Consider the following 17783-nt stretch of genomic DNA (forward strand, 5'->3'; position numbering starts at 1 on the left):
GCATATTCAGCACAATGCACCAGGCTCAAATGGAAGAATGCAGGGCGACTGACTCCAGCACTCGGGTTAACTCCTGTAACGTCCCTCCTGTTCAGGTATGATCAGTATTAGTGGTCCCACTTGGCATCTCCAACGCAGTGCACCAGGCTAAAATTGGGGATACAGGGGAACCTACTCCAGGACATGGTTCGGCTCCTGAGTAGTCACTGAATCCAGGCCACCTTTCCGGACAGTGCCAGTTTCCAGGTCACTATAGCTGGGCTTTTCCTCTGAGTATACTTGCTCCTGCAGTGGGTGCCCTATACTTTCCCCTATCAGCAGGTCAGGTAGACCAAGTAAGACACACAGGGGCACATGCATCAACAGAAATTGCATTTGCAAACAGTGCGAATCGCTAAATTAGGCTGTTTGCGAATGCAATTTCTGTTTTTGGAATGCATTAATTATTTTTCAAAATAGGAATCGCAATTGTCTTTGCGATTCCTTAAAAAATCGCAAATGGCATTGCGAGTTGTTAAGGAATCGCAAATTTAAAGAATCCTTACATTTTTTGCGCATTTTGGAATGCATGAAAATTCGCTATTTGCGATTTTCATAAAAATCACAATTAGGAATTCCTAAAAGTAGAAGAAGTGTTAGCAGGTGGTATTTTTTTTTCTAACAAAACATGTGCAAATGATTGGCCAACTATAAAAGGGGTTCCACATTCCCACAGGAACTCTTCCAGGATGGCAGCAGTCATTGTGCTAGCAAGTAGGTGGCGTTTGAGAGCAGCAGGAAGGAGGAGAAGAATACTTAATGAAAGAATATTTAGATTGCGCATCACTTTGCTTGGGCAGACACAGGCAGACATATATGATAAGTATAGGCTTAATGCAGTCTCTATTTTAGAATTGAGAGCAGAATTAGACCCCATATTGCATAGGCAAACGCGTAGGACTCAAGCCATACCCACCCATGTACAGGTGTTATGTTGTCTTCATCTTCTAGCCTCTGGGTCCTTTCAAGGTGTCATTGCTGTTGCGGGGGGGGGGGGTGTTTCACAGAGTGCATTGTCTAGATTTTTTAAAGACTTTCTCAATGCAATGCTCCATAGGATAAACCATCACATAAAGTTCCCTACCACTCAGCAGGAGTTGCTGTAGACCAAAGTAGACTTTTATAACATGGCACATTTCCCACATGTAATAGGATGTGTTGATGGAACACATGTTCCCATTTGTCCCCCTGCTGCAAATGAGTACATTTTTAGAAACAGGAAAAATTACCATTCATTAAATATTCAAGTAATCTGCAATGCAAAAGGAATCATCACTGACTTAGTTGCCAGTTACCCAGGGAGTGCCCATGACTCTTACATTTTTAAACATAGTGCCATCCATACTCGCCTGCTGTCTGGAGAATTTGGAGACGGATATTTACTAGGTAAATGTAATTAATCAATGTCCTATGTATTTCACTATTGTGCTTTGGCATTGAACTGGTACTCATTACAACTTTTTACCTTAAAACATAGGAGATAGTGCATACGGTGTGAGGTCATACATACTCACACCTTACCTGAATCCAACAACCAACAAAGAACAGCAATATAATCATGCCCATATCTCAACTCGCAGTATCATAGAGAGGACTTTTGGGGTTATGAAGTCAAGGTTCAGAATTCTGCATAAGACTGGAGGAGCACTGCAAAATTGTCCGGATGTTTGCTGCAAAATAGTTGCAGCATGTGCTATCCTGCACAACCTAGCCACAAGGAGAGGCCTTGAACTTGATGTGGAGGATGTGCTACCAAATAATGACAACCAGCCTAAACAACCCCATGCAAGATTACATGGACCTGACACAGCAGAAGGGAGGAGAAGAAGACCAGAAATCACTCAGCATTATTTTTAAAATAAAGGTGAGATAAATGTAATTTGCATTCAAAATGTTTATTTAAATTATTGTTCAAATAAAAGGAAGAGCTTGGCACTCCAGAACCATTACTGCATGTAATTTGAAGAAATACATAAACTTTTACCAAACTTGAATCAGTCAAGGTGCATTTTTAAACATATTCAAAAATCATGAACATATTAACAAATTATTACAGGTAATCATTTCTTCCTTCCGCGCAAACCTAAAGCTTTGGTTTTCACTTTTTCTGAAATTATAGTTTTTCTTGTGTTTAGGTCTTGGCCTCTTGCGCTACGGCGTTCTGACACTTCTTTTGCTTTAATTTTGACACTGCTTCCATCACAATCAATGTTTAAACCCCCTTCAACAGAATTATTTAGGTTTTCTGTAGGTTGCATCTTAATAGCAGCACTTTTCATAGACATCATACCTTCACAAAGCTCACCACAACATTGTCTAATATCCTTCTGAATGGATATTGTATGTTTAATCAGTCGTGCATTGCTAGTAGTTACTCTATTCAAAGCCCTTGCATATGTGTACATGCTCATCATTGTTCTCATGTGTCTATTGCAATTTTCTGACCTTCCATGCCATGACAAATAGTCTCCAATGCATTTGCTATGCGGTGAAAATTGTGACATGACGCCTTTTGTGCACCTTCAATCACTTTTGTTAATGATGTCAGACTTTTACCCATTTCACTCATGTCTTCACTGATATGACTCAGTTTGCCCTTCATAATCCTCATATCCTTCCCTTGCAGACGCTGCACTTTCAATAACTTTACTTCAACCTCACTTGCAAGGGCATTATCTTCTATGGAGTGTCTTGGATTTGAAGACCTTGGCCTTCTTCTGAAAAAGTTTTGGAGCTTTCTAACACAACTTGACTGTTTATTTGAAGTGCCAGTGATTCCTGCACTTTGCTGTTCAAGTTCTGGCACATTATGTTCTTCTTCAGTGTCTGAATTCTGAAGCTGACGCACTCTCTTTCTACCTTGCAATGTGTGCACATTTGGTGAAGATGTCTATGAGTTTTGATCTAATGTGTTTTGTAAATCCAAGTTGGTGTCTTCAAACACATTTTTTTCAGTTTCTGTATCAACATCTATGAATGAAAAAGTGCATTCAGTATATCAATGTTTTGAAATGTCATGTTTTAAAAAGCACTAAAATGCACATTTGTTTGGTAATAAACATGCTAAATGCATGCCTTTGAACTACCTCATTAGTGATGTGTTTATTTGATTTTTTTTTTACAACTTTATAAAACATTTTACTACACATGTTTGAAAAACTACAAGTCCCATGATGCACTGCTTCCTACATGAAAATGGCTTGTAAACCAACATATGCCACTGCAAAGTATATGAAACCTTATGGGTTTTAACCTTAGCACTAATGAAATGTTTAATTACAACCTGCAACCTCATTTGCTTAAAATTAAAAAATATTGCACACAGTAATCTTACCTTGTGAAGTGCCAGCATGCTCAGAGGTGTCTATTTGAATCACTCCAATGACTGCTTCTGTCACAAGGGTCCCCTCAACCAAATCCTCCAGGGGGGTAGTTGGTCTGTCCCTGGGAGAGCCTCCACCAGTTCTGTTGGCACTTTTGATCCTTGTCGCAATCCTTTCTTTTGCGCAAGAGCGTAAGTCATACCAGATGTTTTGAAGGTTGGTGATATCTCGGTGGGCAACCCCCACAGCATTAACTTTTGCCTGTATGGCCAGCCACAGTTTTCTTTTGACTGCTTCTGGAACCTTCAATGACTGCTTCCCAAACAGCTGTTCCTGCCTCTGAGTAACCTCCTCTATCAAAATCTGCAACTCCTGTTCACTAAACTTTATCTTCCTTTTTCTTGCTTGAAGGTCTTGAGTAGCACTTTCTGGCTCCATTTGTTCTTCTACTGCTCTCCCAAAACACTCCTCCTGGTGCAGCACACACAGTTCAAATGACCAACTGCCACTCTGTAGTTCAAACTAGGTTTCAGGTGTGCCTAATCAGTGTGTGTGATTCCTGGGTGTGTCCTCAATGCAATGCATGATTTTGCGAATTCGCAAATTTGCGATTTTTTTGCGATTTCTTCAGTTGCGAATTCGCAAAAGAATTGCAAATAAATTGCGATTCGCAGGAAAATAGCGATTTTTACCGATTCTCAAATAAATCGCAAAAATAATGATGCATGTCGTTTTGCGATTCGCAACTTGCGATTCCTTAAAATTCACAAATTACGAATCGCAAAACAACACACTGATGCATGTGCCCCACAGCTCTTATCCAGTAGGTAGTTGGAGATTTAGATTTTCCGGTGATATCTGTCACCTCTTGGTGACTGTCTCTCAGCGACACCAGCCATGATCTCACCTGTATCTGTGACACTGATGTGGATCACCTCATGAGTCAGTGAGAAGTCTTGGAATGGTCTTAGTACGTTTAAGGCTTTCTCTTATAGTTTTTCCAGACAGTGAATGTTGATTCCACTGTCAATGCTCTGGAACTGATTTGAGATGCTACTCAGTCTGCATATCCTTCCTTTTCAAGGCAGCTATAACCTTTCTCTTTAAGAGATGGTCCCACAGCAGGTAATGATGAGTGTTGGCTCCATGGAGAGCACACAAAACAAGGTACAATGAGGAGTGGAGTCCTCACTCCTGACCGTCATGAGCCTTTTCGAGTTATCACCTATGGGAGCGACAAAAAGCAGGCCCTGACAGAATGGTCACCTGCACTAATAAAGAGTACCACTGTCTCCATTTTTCCTCCCCTCTCTCTAACTATCCTAACTGGAGTCCTCAGGTAGGAACGATCTGGGCTGCTAGATTTCTATTGCAAGGCCTGTCCCCATTCTCCTAACCCCAGTGTTGTGGTGCTTCAAGAAAGCTTCAGGAATATCAGCAATATACATTGCTGTTCTGGAAGGTGGTTACTCAGCCACAATGCTGTACCATGCTTTAGCAGGGTAAAACCAAAATGGATCCCACGGGTCCCCTAACCACACACTCACTTGCCAAACAGGTCCATAAGAACACTGTATACTCCTTGCATGCCTCCACCCATTCAGGATGTCAGCAAAGGACCCAGTCCTGACACTTTAGCAGAATGTTGGAAAACGAGGCAGGCAGGTTTCTTGCTCACTACCAGCAACAGGAATAAGACCTTTCTGGTAATAGAGATTCATAAACAATATGTTACCACCACTACTAATTGTCTATGAACGAGTACATTGACAGATGACCCATGTAAAGAGGAAGATCTGCTTGAGGTGCCCTTTGCGACAACAAAACCCCAATCTGGGTTCTTGGTACCTTTACACTTAAAAGACCTCAGTGCGCAAGCATGACTGGTGATCGCTCTGGGCACTAAATATAAAAAATATTTGGGATACCTCCAGATGAGTAACTCTGGGTAAGGGTGCACAGTCAGAAAACCACACAGGGGCATTCCCATGCCAAAAACAATAACTGCAATCAAAGAGAGTCTGGGGACCGGAGACACCAGGGTTTTGGTACTAGTGGCTCAACCCTGACACCAGGAATAGAACACAAGTGCCACGGAACAAGGGGGCACCTGTTCAGAACTTTTGTAAATGCCATGGCTTAGCTGTCTCTGTTCAAGTTTGCAGGGTCCTAAGGGTTGCTATGTAACTGTTAGACCTGGCACCATTGGCGTGGGTCTCCCTTCCATTTTTGCTGTTGCCTCATGTGTTTTTGCTGGTGTTAGATGCTTTGGGCACTGTGCCACTGCTGTCCAGTGCCACAGTGAAAGTGCTCCCTAATGTAAATTGATGTATTGATTAGTAGTTCCATGATTGGATGTTTGGTTTACTTGTCAGACCCTAGTACAGTGCACTGAGTGTGTCCAGGGCGTGTAAATCAAAATGCTGCTAGTTGGCTTGCAGCACTGGTTGTGCCACCCACAGAAGAGGCCTTGTAAAACGTGTCTAAGGTCTGCCATTGCAGAGCCTGCATGCAGCCTGGTACTGTCATGCTGACTGGGCAAGTGCACCCACTTGCCAGTCCCTAAACCTTCCCTTTTCTTCATATTAGTCACCCCTATTGTAGGCCCAAGGGCATGGTGCATTGTAAGTATAAGGTAGGACAAGCCCCGATGTGTGTGGCATGTCCTAATAATGAATTACAGCCATTTTTGTTTTTCACTATTGCAAGGCTACCTGTTCTTCATAGGCCAGAACGGGCTGCTGGATTGTTACATGTTTATAATCCTAGCAGACTCAGAAAACATGGTAAAAATTTGAGTTTAGTATGCCTGGACTCAGAATAATAAAATACACATTTTAGTGAAGTTTATTTTGATATTCTGTGTTTGCAAATACCACTTTCAGAAAGTAGGTATTTGCTTGCCTAACCATTTGAGCCTGCCTCTGCGAGGTTGTGTATTCCTTTGTCTGGTTTTGTGAGTGACAGGGTTGTTGAGGGATTCCAAGAGACAGGCTGGGGCAACCTGGTGGTGAATAGGGAGATCTGCATCTAGATGGGAGGGAGGAGTTGCACCTGGGACCTGAATAGGGCTGGGTCCTCCCCTCTACAATGCTGGCTCCACCCCGTGTGGTGCTTCTGATGTCTCTGTCCTGCACACTGAAATGAGAGAAGGAAGACTATCAACAAAGTGCTCCAGGACTGTACTTGCTTTCCACAATGCTGGCTCCACCTCCTGTGGGGCATCTGATGTGCCTGCCCTGTACTGTGAAAGGGAAGGAGAAGTCTGGTAAACAGAGTGCTTCAGAACTGGCTTGAACTGGGCACAGGCCCCCTCTCCCCTCAGAGAACAAAGGATTTTGGGGTATAAGTATTGGGACCCTGATCCCATTAAATTAGATCACTTCTGGACTTGCAAGACGAAACCTCTGCTAAGGAAAAGGAACCTGAAGAAACTGAGGAGAGACTATTCCCAAGCTGAAGTGCTGCTTGGGGTATTGGCCTGCAGTGGTTGCCTGACTGCCGAAGAGAGGAGAAAGAACTTTGTGGACTTTTCTTTCAACTTGTGCAAAGATCTCCAAGGGCTTGGAAGAGAGCTTGACCCCTGACCGAAGTCCCAGGACCAGTGGACTTCACCAGCCTTTGTGAATTGCCGCTGGAAACAAGTGGCTACAGAGGCAGGGAGCTGTGACCGACTCTCACGACCGGCCTGCTGTCCTATAGGCACCGCATCAAGCAATGTCCGCCTCGAACAACGCAAGCTCTGCGCTCACCGACTATGTCCTGACGCGGTCACCGAGCCGTAGCCTGTCTGTCTGACTGCAAGGATACTGCGACATGCAATGGCTTGCTACACCGAATCGAACTGGTCTGACCGACGCGGTCACTGCTGCTGACTTCGAGTCCTGTGACCGCACCGGAGTTGGGCACCGCCTCACACGCTTTGCGATGCACCGCCCGACTCGCACCGCTGTCCGGACCGATCAACGCCAGCTCCCGAACTCCGGCTCGTTTGCCGCACCGCAAGCTGCAAGCACTGCATCAAAGCACCGTCTCGCCCTGCAACGCAAGCCTTGGATCCACCGACTCTGTCAACGGGCCGCTACCTGCACCGCATCGAGGGACAACGCGGCCTGCAACGCTTCCTTTCTGCACCGCGACGATCACCGGAACCGGCTCACACATCCGTGCCGGCCGCCCCAAGTAAAACGTACTGTGACTAAGTCTGTAAACCATTGTGTGGGCCCGTACCGACACAGTCTGCTGGATTTGCTAGACTCTGTTATTTTTAACGACGCTGTAGCCCGTCCGGGCTACCGACTCGCACAGAACCTTGACTTAAGCCTTTTCAACAAGAACTCTTGAAAGCTAATAGTACACAGATTCTTTTTGTCATTTATTGGTCTTGTGGTAACTCTATATAAATTATAACTTATTTTTGATATAAAACCTGTGTGGTGTCTATTTGTAGTGTTGTCACTGGGTTACTGTATGTGGTTATAAATGCTCAACTTACACCGCCACTGAAATAAGCCTTGACTACTTGCGCCACGCAACCTAGAGGGTAAACAGGGGTTATTTTGGGAGTGTAATCCCCCTTATTCTGACTAGAGGAGAGGGTCCCCATTTGTCACAAGTACCTACATGTGCCAACTAGAGACCCCCAATTCTAACATTGTCAGTCAGCGGAAGGGATTCTGAATTTGTATTTGTGACTCATGTACAGTGATTGGTGAACACTACTTAGTGAGTGCAGACCATAACGCAGCCACGTACGTCTGATGCTTGTTTTGGCCAGAGATCTCCATTTTATTTTTGAAAAGTCATGCCTGGGTCAGTCAGAATGGAAAAGGCAGCATCCATTGCATCTGTTGACTGTGATTGGGAGGAAGAGAAACTAGAAAGCTACACCAACAACCAGCTCAAGAGCTTCTGCAGAAAGTTTAAAATTTCCACGGCCGGAATCTCCAAAAAGGAGCAATACCACAAGGCGCTGAGCGCCTAGATGGAAGCAAGGAATGCCCCTGGAGATTTAGTGAATTATGAGGAAGCAGAGGAGCAGCTTGGTGAGCCACTGGGTCCTGAGAGGAGGGGTGCGCCCTCCCCAGTGGGTAGCAGTGTTTCTGCCCGAGGTCTGTTCCCAGAAGAGTTGGCAGACAGGAAAGAAAACAGGATGCATGAAATGGAGATGGCCAAGCTCAAATTGAATGGGCAACTGGAGATAGAAAGCAAGAAGATGGCTCTAGAGGAAAAGAGGTTACAGTTTGAGCATGACAAAGTTTTGAGGGAGTTGGATCTGAAAGCCAGGAGCCTAGAGATTACTCCCTTTGAAAGCAGCACACCGTCAGCACCTGGGGAAGGTAAAGTGTACATCCCTAAATATGTGATAAAGGAGTTTTTTAAGAATGGCGATATTGGGCAGTGGTTCAGAGGCTATGAGGTAGCCATGTCTTCCCACCGGGTCCCTGAGAGAGATTGGGGAGCGGGATTATGGGGAAGGTTCCTTAGTGAGGGGCGGGACACACTGTTGGACTTGCCTTCTGAAGTCCAAAACTCCTATAGTCACATGAAAGAGGCACTCATGACTAGGTATGGCTTGACCCCTGAACTCTATAGGCAGAGGTTCAGGAAGTGTAAAAAGATAGAAAATAGTACCTGGGTATGTCACTTTCTGTTGCAGAGCATTGGATAGTTGGGTACAGGGCAACAAAGTTAATGATTTTCAAGGTCTCTTGGATTTGATTGCATGGGAGTACTTGTCTGATAATTGTTTTCCAGAGCTGCAATTACAAGTATTCCAATTAGCTTTATTTTCAATTCTCAACCATGATACAATAGTATTCGTAATTTAGAGTGATAATAATTCTCGTTTCAGCTAACACAAAGAGGTCTGAACTAAAGAAACAATTGTCCATCAAATCTACGTATATATTACTATCCCTACATCAATATAAAGAGATTTTTTTAGTAAGTAAGCAAACAAGCTCATTATATAGTTCCGTATATACTCTGTATATATGAACAACTACAGATCATGACCACTTAATCTTTATATTGCAGAATTTTATCAGATCGAGAAAATAGGTTATCCGTTCAAGTTTTTACATGCTAGTCTACGAACGATTAAGTAAGTGCCATTACTAGTTCTGCATGCATTAATACATATGATTTATTGAAGTGGTGTTTTGAGTACCCAAATTATATACTGGTGTAGCAGATTATCAGACACATGGTGTCTAATTTTAGGAGATGATATCAGAAATGTAAAATGAAAAGAATAATCACTGAGTATGGTGTCTACTAATAAGTAAATGTATTTGCTCCTTTTTTATAAAATAAATCCTTTTTGTGTCTAGATTGAAAAAATATTGAGGCAACGGTGGATTATCATAGACTAAGATAATCAGATGTATTTATAAAAGCATTATATTCACTATTATATAGTGGTTTTAATTTCTTTTTAAATAAACATTTTTTGTAGGTAATTTCCTGAAGAAGGCGTGTGAAAGGCCGAAACGCGCGTCAATAATTACTACAAAAAGGATATTTTAATATATGTAACATTTTTTTATTTTTGTTATTTTGGAATTGTATGTATAAATCTGTAATTTTTATTTGATGATATGTTTTGCCGATGTTACTAATTCAAATAATGTTTTGGAACAAAAGCTTTTTAACAAAAAACATGGCATGTATTTTTATAACTCAATAAAATTAACTACTTTTCTTTAGACACCTAGTTGATTATTTCTGCTATATTCTCCGTATATCACTGCATGAATGACTTTCTGAGTTGTTTAGGAATTGTTTACCGCATTTGTTTTTCCCTGTCCTAGGAACTGTATCACATAAAGTTCAGGGGGCCCTTGATAACTTCCAATATCATGATGTGCCATTGGCAGGACATTTGGGGCAGGACAAGACCTTTGAGAGGCTTGTCACCCACTTTCATTGGCCCCAAATGCGCAGAAGTTCAGACACTCATTGCAGGACCTGTCAGACTTGCCAGGCAAGTGGAAAGAGTGGGAGAAAGCAGAAGGCTCCTCTCCAGCCATTCCTTGTGGTCAGTACCCCCTTTGAGCGGGTGGGGATTGACATTGTGGGGCCACTGGACCCCAAGACAGCCATGGGCAACAGGTACATCCTGGTCTTGGTGGACCATGCCACCCGGTACCCGGAAGCCATACCTCTGCGGACAGTGACGGCCCCCGTGGTGGGACGAGCACTGATGGGAATTTTCTCACGAGTAGGATTCCCTTCAACAGGTTGTGTCTGACCGGGGCACCAACTTCATTTCTAAGTACATGAAGTCCCTGTGGCAGAAGTGTGGGGGTAACTTACAAGTTCACCACTCCTTACCACCCCCAACGAAATGGGTTGGTTGAAAGGTTCAACCGAACCCTGAAGGGCATGATTATGGGTCTTGAGGAACCCAGGAGGTGTAAGTGGGACGTCCTCTTACCATGCCTGTTGTTTGCATACCGGGAGGTGCCACAGAAATCTCTAGGGTTCAGTCCCTTTGAGCTTTTCTATGGGCACACGGTCAGAGGACCTCTGAGTTTGGCCAAGGAAGGCTGGGAGCAATCTCCAAGGAAACCTCCCCAGGATGTATATAGCTATATGCTGGCCTTCACGAACCAGACTAGGCATTTCAGGCAACTCCCTGAGGTGAATCTGGAAGCCAGCCAGGAGGAGATGAAGCGGTGGTACGACCAGAAAGCCACTCTGGTAGAGCTTCAACCAGGTCAGAAAGTGTGGGTCATTGCCCCAGTGGACCCCTGTGCGCTCCAGGATAAGTGGACCAGACCATTTGAGGTTGTGGAGCGCAAGAGTCCAGTTACCTACTTGGTGGACTTCTGGTCTCCTAGGAACCCCTTGAGGGTCCTGCATGTCAACTGCCTTAAGCCCCACTTAGAGAGGTCTGAAGTGGGCATGCTCTTGGCGACAGATGCTGGAATGGAAGAGGAGACTGAGCCTCTTACTGACCTCCTGGCGGCCACAGAGCAAGCTGGGTCAGTGGATGGTGTTAACCTCTCTTCCACCCTGACCCCTGAGCAACAGAATGACTGCCGCCAGTTGCTGGGACAGTTTTATGACCTGTTCTCCCTGGTTCCTAGTATCACAGATTGGTGCGTCCATGACGTGGATACAGGGGACAGCTTACCTGTGAAGCACAAGTCTTACAGAGTAACTGACAGGGTAAGGGCTTGCATCAAAGAGAAAGTCTCAAAGATGCTTTCACTAGGGGTGATTGAGTCCTCCAGCAGTCCTTGGACCAGCCCAGTGGTCTTAGTCCCGAAGGCTGCGGCGCGGGTGCCACACCCGAACTCCGGTTCTGTGTGGACTACCGAGGGCTCAATTCAGTCACGAAGACCGACGCACACCCCATCCCCAGAGCTGATGAGCTCATTGATCGGTTAGGGGCTGCTCGGAACCTCAGCATCTTTGACTTGGCATCTGGGTATTGGCAGATCACCTTGACTGATGGGGCAAAGGAGAGGTCAGCATTCTCCACACCAGATGGGCATTTCCAGTTCCGTGTTATACCCTTTGGGATGAAGAATGCCCCTGCCACCTTTCAGAGGTTGGTCAACCAGGTGTTGGTTGAACTGGATGAGTTCAGTACTACCTACCTGGATGACATCACAGTGTTCAGTGTCACTTGGGAGGAACATCTGCGCCACCTCTGGGAAGTGTTGTTGGCACTGCGGAAGGCGGGCCTCACGATCAAGGCGAGTAAGTGCCAGATCGGGCAGAGTTCTGTGGTGTACTTGGGACACCAAGTTGGGAGCGGCCAGGTGGTGCCCCTACAACCCAATATTGAAACCATCTACTTTTGGGCGATCCCTCAGAGGGCCCAATGGCAGGGATTATTTGGTTCCAGTGCGCTGTTTTTACCTGCGGTGTTAAGGGTATTAGTGCCCCTAGTCCAGAAGACTCTAGAGTTGCCTTTTGCTCACAGCGGGGTACCTCTGTTTGAGCCTTTGCTTTGTGCAGATCCAGTTGTTGCAGACACAGGTCTCTTCTTTGTCTTCTTACAAGTCAGATCAGAACTGAGTTTCTGGTGTCAGTGGTGGCTGTTAAATCCTAAATTTAGGGGCGTTAGCCCATGGGTGCATGTGGCCTATGGGCTACTAGCCCCAATGGTTAATCCACACCTCAGGTGACCCCATTTAGGGGGGTCACCTTCCCTACCCAGAACCGTCTATTCTACTACTTTTAAAAATGGCAGAAGTATTCCTCAGCTGTACAGGCCAGGTAACCCACTCCACTCATAATGTTCCTGCTTATACAGGTGCAAATGTGCCTGGGGGGAGGGGGGTGGCTGTACCTTGATTTGGGAGATAGCCCGGATGCATATAAAAGACTGTGAAAGCTTTGAAGCTCACCACCTTGATGAGCCACTTCACTAGTCATCCTGTCAGGGAGGGAGTTGTGACTTCCTTCTTGTCCAGGCAATTGTTTCTGATTCCTGGGAGTGTTCACTCCTCCTGGCTGAAGGTCAGAATTCTGTCTTGGTGGCAGCAGTGGCCGGTTGCCAGACAGAGCAGAGGGAAGCTGAGGCAATCAGGTGGACAACCTCCAAGGTAGCCTCCTGGGTACATGCCAGATCACCTCTGGCACAATAATCAGGACAGGCGTGAGAAGGCTAGTTGTTTGCTGCCAAACATGACATATTTTGATGATACCAGAATGGAGCAGGCAACCGCGAAATTGTCCGGGTGCCAGCTCATGTTATCCTATGGACCTTTGAACACTTATAGTAGCCTTTAATGGAAAAGGCCACAATAAGGACATATAAAATTGCACTTATATGTCCTCTCTGTTAATATAACGCACCCTGCCTCCTGGGCTGAGTAGGCCTTCCTTAGGGGTGACAGACACATATTAAAGATATAGCTTTGACCTTCTCACACATGGTGAAGGCCAGAGGTTATTTTGTAAACAAAATGGGTGCCGGGCTCTCATCAGGAAACAGCTTGCACCAGCCCATTTCTCTTGTTAGCGCCGCCTAAAACACAACCAACTACTAACCGTAATGGCTAGAGCTGTGAACTTCGGAGCTGGGGAACCAGGTTCCAGTCTGTGTCGGCTCACCATCCTGTGATTCTGGGAAAATCACTTAATCTCCAGATGCCTACCATAAATGAATGTGTCCTTAACTGGTGCTCATGGAAAGTGCTGGTGTTAATGATTAAGTGCCAATGCTGAGCACCGGAAACCACCAACTCAAATTAAGCACTGGTGAAGGCAAAGTCGAGTTAAAGCAGGTTGCCCTGCGCTTGCAGTCTGCTATGGCAGGCCTGCTGTCAGTAGTTTACTTGGGTCACTCTGCAATGACAGCACTGCTCTGCAAAAGCACATCATTTTTATGAATTAATTTCAATAAATTAAGTGCATGAATAGATGCACATCATTGAGATGTTTTCTAATCAGATCAGGTGCATTTTGGGAGTATTTTGGAGAGAGAAAGTAGATATTTTAGAAACAGTATCCAGGCGCTTTTATTCTAATCCTGGCTTCTGCACTTAAATGGTGGATTTTAATAAATCACTTAATCTTTCTGTCCATGAAATAGGCAAACAAGTGTAACATAATTATGCAATTTAAAAGTGTTTAATATGAAATAAACAGTGCAGCGTGCTGCTCCAATTACCTATTCCCTCCTCTACTTCATTACATACAAATTGCTAATATCTTTTTTATAATGGACACACACCACCACCTTATCCTTTACTCACATCTAATGTTTTAGGCACTCTTTTTACAGTAAAGCCATTCTCTGTAAATTGATTTGCTGCTTCCTGGGCCAAGCTCTGCACTATGTCAAGTGCTTAATTTGAGGCAGTGGATGAAGTGGGGACCACCTGCACTCATTTCTGGGGACTGGAATGTATTTTTCCTCATCAGATATTTCCTGAGACCAAAAGAGGGAAACACACATAAATGAAAAAAGAAGGAGGAAGAGAAACACTGAAAAATTGTCACAAAGGGGAAGCAGGAACCTGCAAGAGTGAGGTAAAGAGGCAGGGAGTGACTGGTAGTCGATTAAAGAGAAACATGAGGTGGATTTAAGACTGAACAGCCCTTGTATTCGGCACACTGACATTTAATAGCACCAGCCGCAGTCTTCTGTGAAGACTTTGGGCACCAGCACTCTTTAATTTCCAAATTAAGCACTATGTCCAATACTTAAACTAGTGAGTGCGTTTAAATTTTGGAACAGAAGTTGGATACAATAGTGCGGTAAGCACATACGTTTGACCGAACGTCAGTAGTACTCTTTCAAGAGAAGTGTAGGCGAGCTCCACGTTTTAATGCATACTTACCTCAGCAAACCATCAAAGGGATCAGTTAGAAAGAAGGTTAATTCATGAAACGAGAAGAGAGCTGAGGGAGGAAATATGATGGAGGAGTGTAGCCCAATAAACAGCTCATTGCCAAGTGGACGAACTACATAGTGTTGTTGGCATCTATTGCAGTTCAATACATTGCGCATGTCGCAGAAGGGTTAGGATACACAATTTAGTCCTGGTTAGTGGTGTGCCCTGAGATGTTTTCCTGTAAACAAGGGTGGGTGCATACTGCAGAGTTGCAACAGCTCTCAGAAATAGAGCACTTGTCACTGGACACTATCTACACTACACCCTTAACCAGTTTGAAGAGATAAGCATTAAGCTTAATTCCCCAACAACATTTCGGCATAACCATCATTCAAAGCTTCTTTTGCCAGAACTGCATCCTGTCCTTAACATTGACCATTGCATCAAAAAAGGGGTTCATTGTCTATTGTAATCAAATACACTGTGCTCACCTCTATTTTCAATGTAGAAGTAGAGTAAAACCAGGCTGTCACAAAGCATTTTGGAGATAGGTAGTGTAAGTGAAAAATCCCTTGTAAAGGCTACTTATCTACTACAATGTCCTGAACTAAACTAATGGTATGCGTTAGCAGTGCAGAAAGAAAGTGCATTCACGCAAATTAGTGGTGCTGGGCATAGCAGGGCTCAGAGCTCAACAAGAATTTGGCTGTTTGCTTAGTGGAACTCTCACATTGAAATCAGTTGCCAGTTGTAGTCTGCAGGACTGGCTACTAGACTGCAAGAATAACCTGCTCAAGCCTAATGGGGTCTTACTATGTGTTAGAATTGGGGGTCTCTAGTTGGCAGAGGTAGGTACCTTTGAGAAATTGGGACCCTTGCTTCTAGTCAGGGTAAGAGGCTACACTCATAAAATAACCCCTGCTCACCCCATAGGTAGCTTGGCACGAGCAGGCAGGCTTATCTCAGAGGCAGTGTGTAAAACATTTGTGAACACATACAGTAATACAGTGAAAACACTACAGATGGACACCACACAGGTTTAGAAAAATATGTACTCTTTACTAGACTTAACACAAGACCAAATGACAAAAATCCACAATGCTGTAATCCAAGTAAGTCTTTAAAATGGTAGAAATAGCTTAGTTCACTTCAGATGCAAATGCAACACTTTTACTCTCACAGTACCTTGGATGCGTAACGCAAAGCAAACAAAAGGGTCACAGGTAAGGTGATTAGTCAGTTCCTTACACTCAGGGGAGAGGATGCGTCGGTTCTTTACTGTGTGGGGAGGTGATGCGTCGGTTTCTTACTGGTCTCCGGTACGATGCGATGGCGTTCCGGTGTGATGCGACAAAATGGCGTCTTGGTTACGATGCGACAACATAGATGCAATGCGTGCACGCCCGACGGCCGTGTTACGACTCAGTGATCTTCTGAGCCATGACAGACTGAAGGACTGGGCTATTCTAAGGCCCAGCGGTGCCAGGGAACAACACCTGAAACCTTCGCGGGTTACCTGTTCCGGCGTACAAATCACAGAGACACGGGACACTTCCTTCGGCGTCAAAGATCAAGGTTTATTTACTGCAGGGATACAGAAATCGCAAGAAGTACACTACGTGTAGGTTCTGAGAGATTGCTTCGAATTGCAACAGTGGATCGCTCCTTTTATACATATTTTAGTCATAGCACAACATGGCGAACAAAAGGTTACAACTCAGTTCCCACAGTAAACTTCAAAAGGGTTGCTTTCATGTATTCAGGAGCCCGGAACATAATTACAGTAGCATCGCCGGTTCCCAACTGTAAAAGTACGTTATCCCATCATTAAGTACATTCCATTCTAGCTGTAAACGAGTTAGGAAAAGAGACAGAAACAGGTGCAAGAAAGACAAAGATAGACAACAGATTGAAAAAGAGTGTAGGGGGTAATATCGGAAGCACAATTGCAGGATCAAAGGATTCGTGCCTAATGCATGCACGGCTGAAACAATAGACCGGCACGGCAAGATGAACCTCGAGCGGAGCCATCTGCCTTTGCAGTGTCATCCCCCTCGTCATAAAGACGTCCGCAAAGGAACACGTGTCTTCCGCAAGAGCTTGGGAATCCCAGGGTCACGAAGCGGACCGTGTCCGTTCGCTGGCTACTTGAGGGCAAGAGACAAAATGGATGCCGTATCTAAAATGGAACCAGTGGGTTCAGATGGAGAAACCCACGAATAAGACGAATGGTTCAGGCCAGCATAGCGAAAATGCGTACACCCACTAAACTCGTCATTTGCGGTTCATAGATACCAAACTCGTCCATATTCGAACGAGTCAAAAACATAATTATGATTGTCACAGAACCTCAGACGCTCCTTTTGCCCTCAGGTAGGCAAGCACTAGTCGATATCAGAATCCATCTCGATATTCATCAGGTCATTCAGATGTTGCTGCAACATTATTCTATCCATCAATGCTTCCTTGGTAACAGATGGCCGTCTTATACACGACGTAGCACAGAGGCCACATAAGGCAGGACCACACTGTACACAAAGACAACACATGAACAGGAACGTCACAACAACTCCAATGATCATCAGAATCTTCCAACCCCACGTCGACATTAGGCCCCAAAACCATTCGAGTAGCGTCCAATCACCTACGTCCACGTGTATGGACTCGGAGATCTTATGCAACTTCGAGATAGCCTGATATACAGTTGGAGCGTTATCAGGGATGAAAATACAGCAACTCGAATGGATCACCTTGCACACACCACCTCTATCTGCAAGTACAACGTCTAAAACCATACGGTTCTGCAACGTCATAAGTCTATCCGCCTGAAGCTCTGCTGTCAAATTACCAAGATATTAGTGGGGGGGTTGTACCCAGATAAGGTTACGGGGACCTGGGTTATCAATTGAAGTATTGGGAGGGGTCCCAGTAAAGAGAGAACGATAACCAAAAAATAAATAAACAATCAAACAGACATAGCTTGAAACCACATTTTTTAATTCACAAATGTGGTGATATCTTGCATATAATATGCTAATTCACATTAATTAGTCTGTGACTATTTACAGTGCCCCAAAGGTGGGAGAGGGAGGAGAAGGTGTGGTTGTGTTGGGAGTTG

This window comes from Lissotriton vulgaris, chromosome 7 (assembly GCF_964263255.1).
Source record: "Lissotriton vulgaris chromosome 7, aLisVul1.2, whole genome shotgun sequence".
Lineage (NCBI taxonomy): Eukaryota > Metazoa > Chordata > Amphibia > Caudata > Salamandridae > Lissotriton > Lissotriton vulgaris.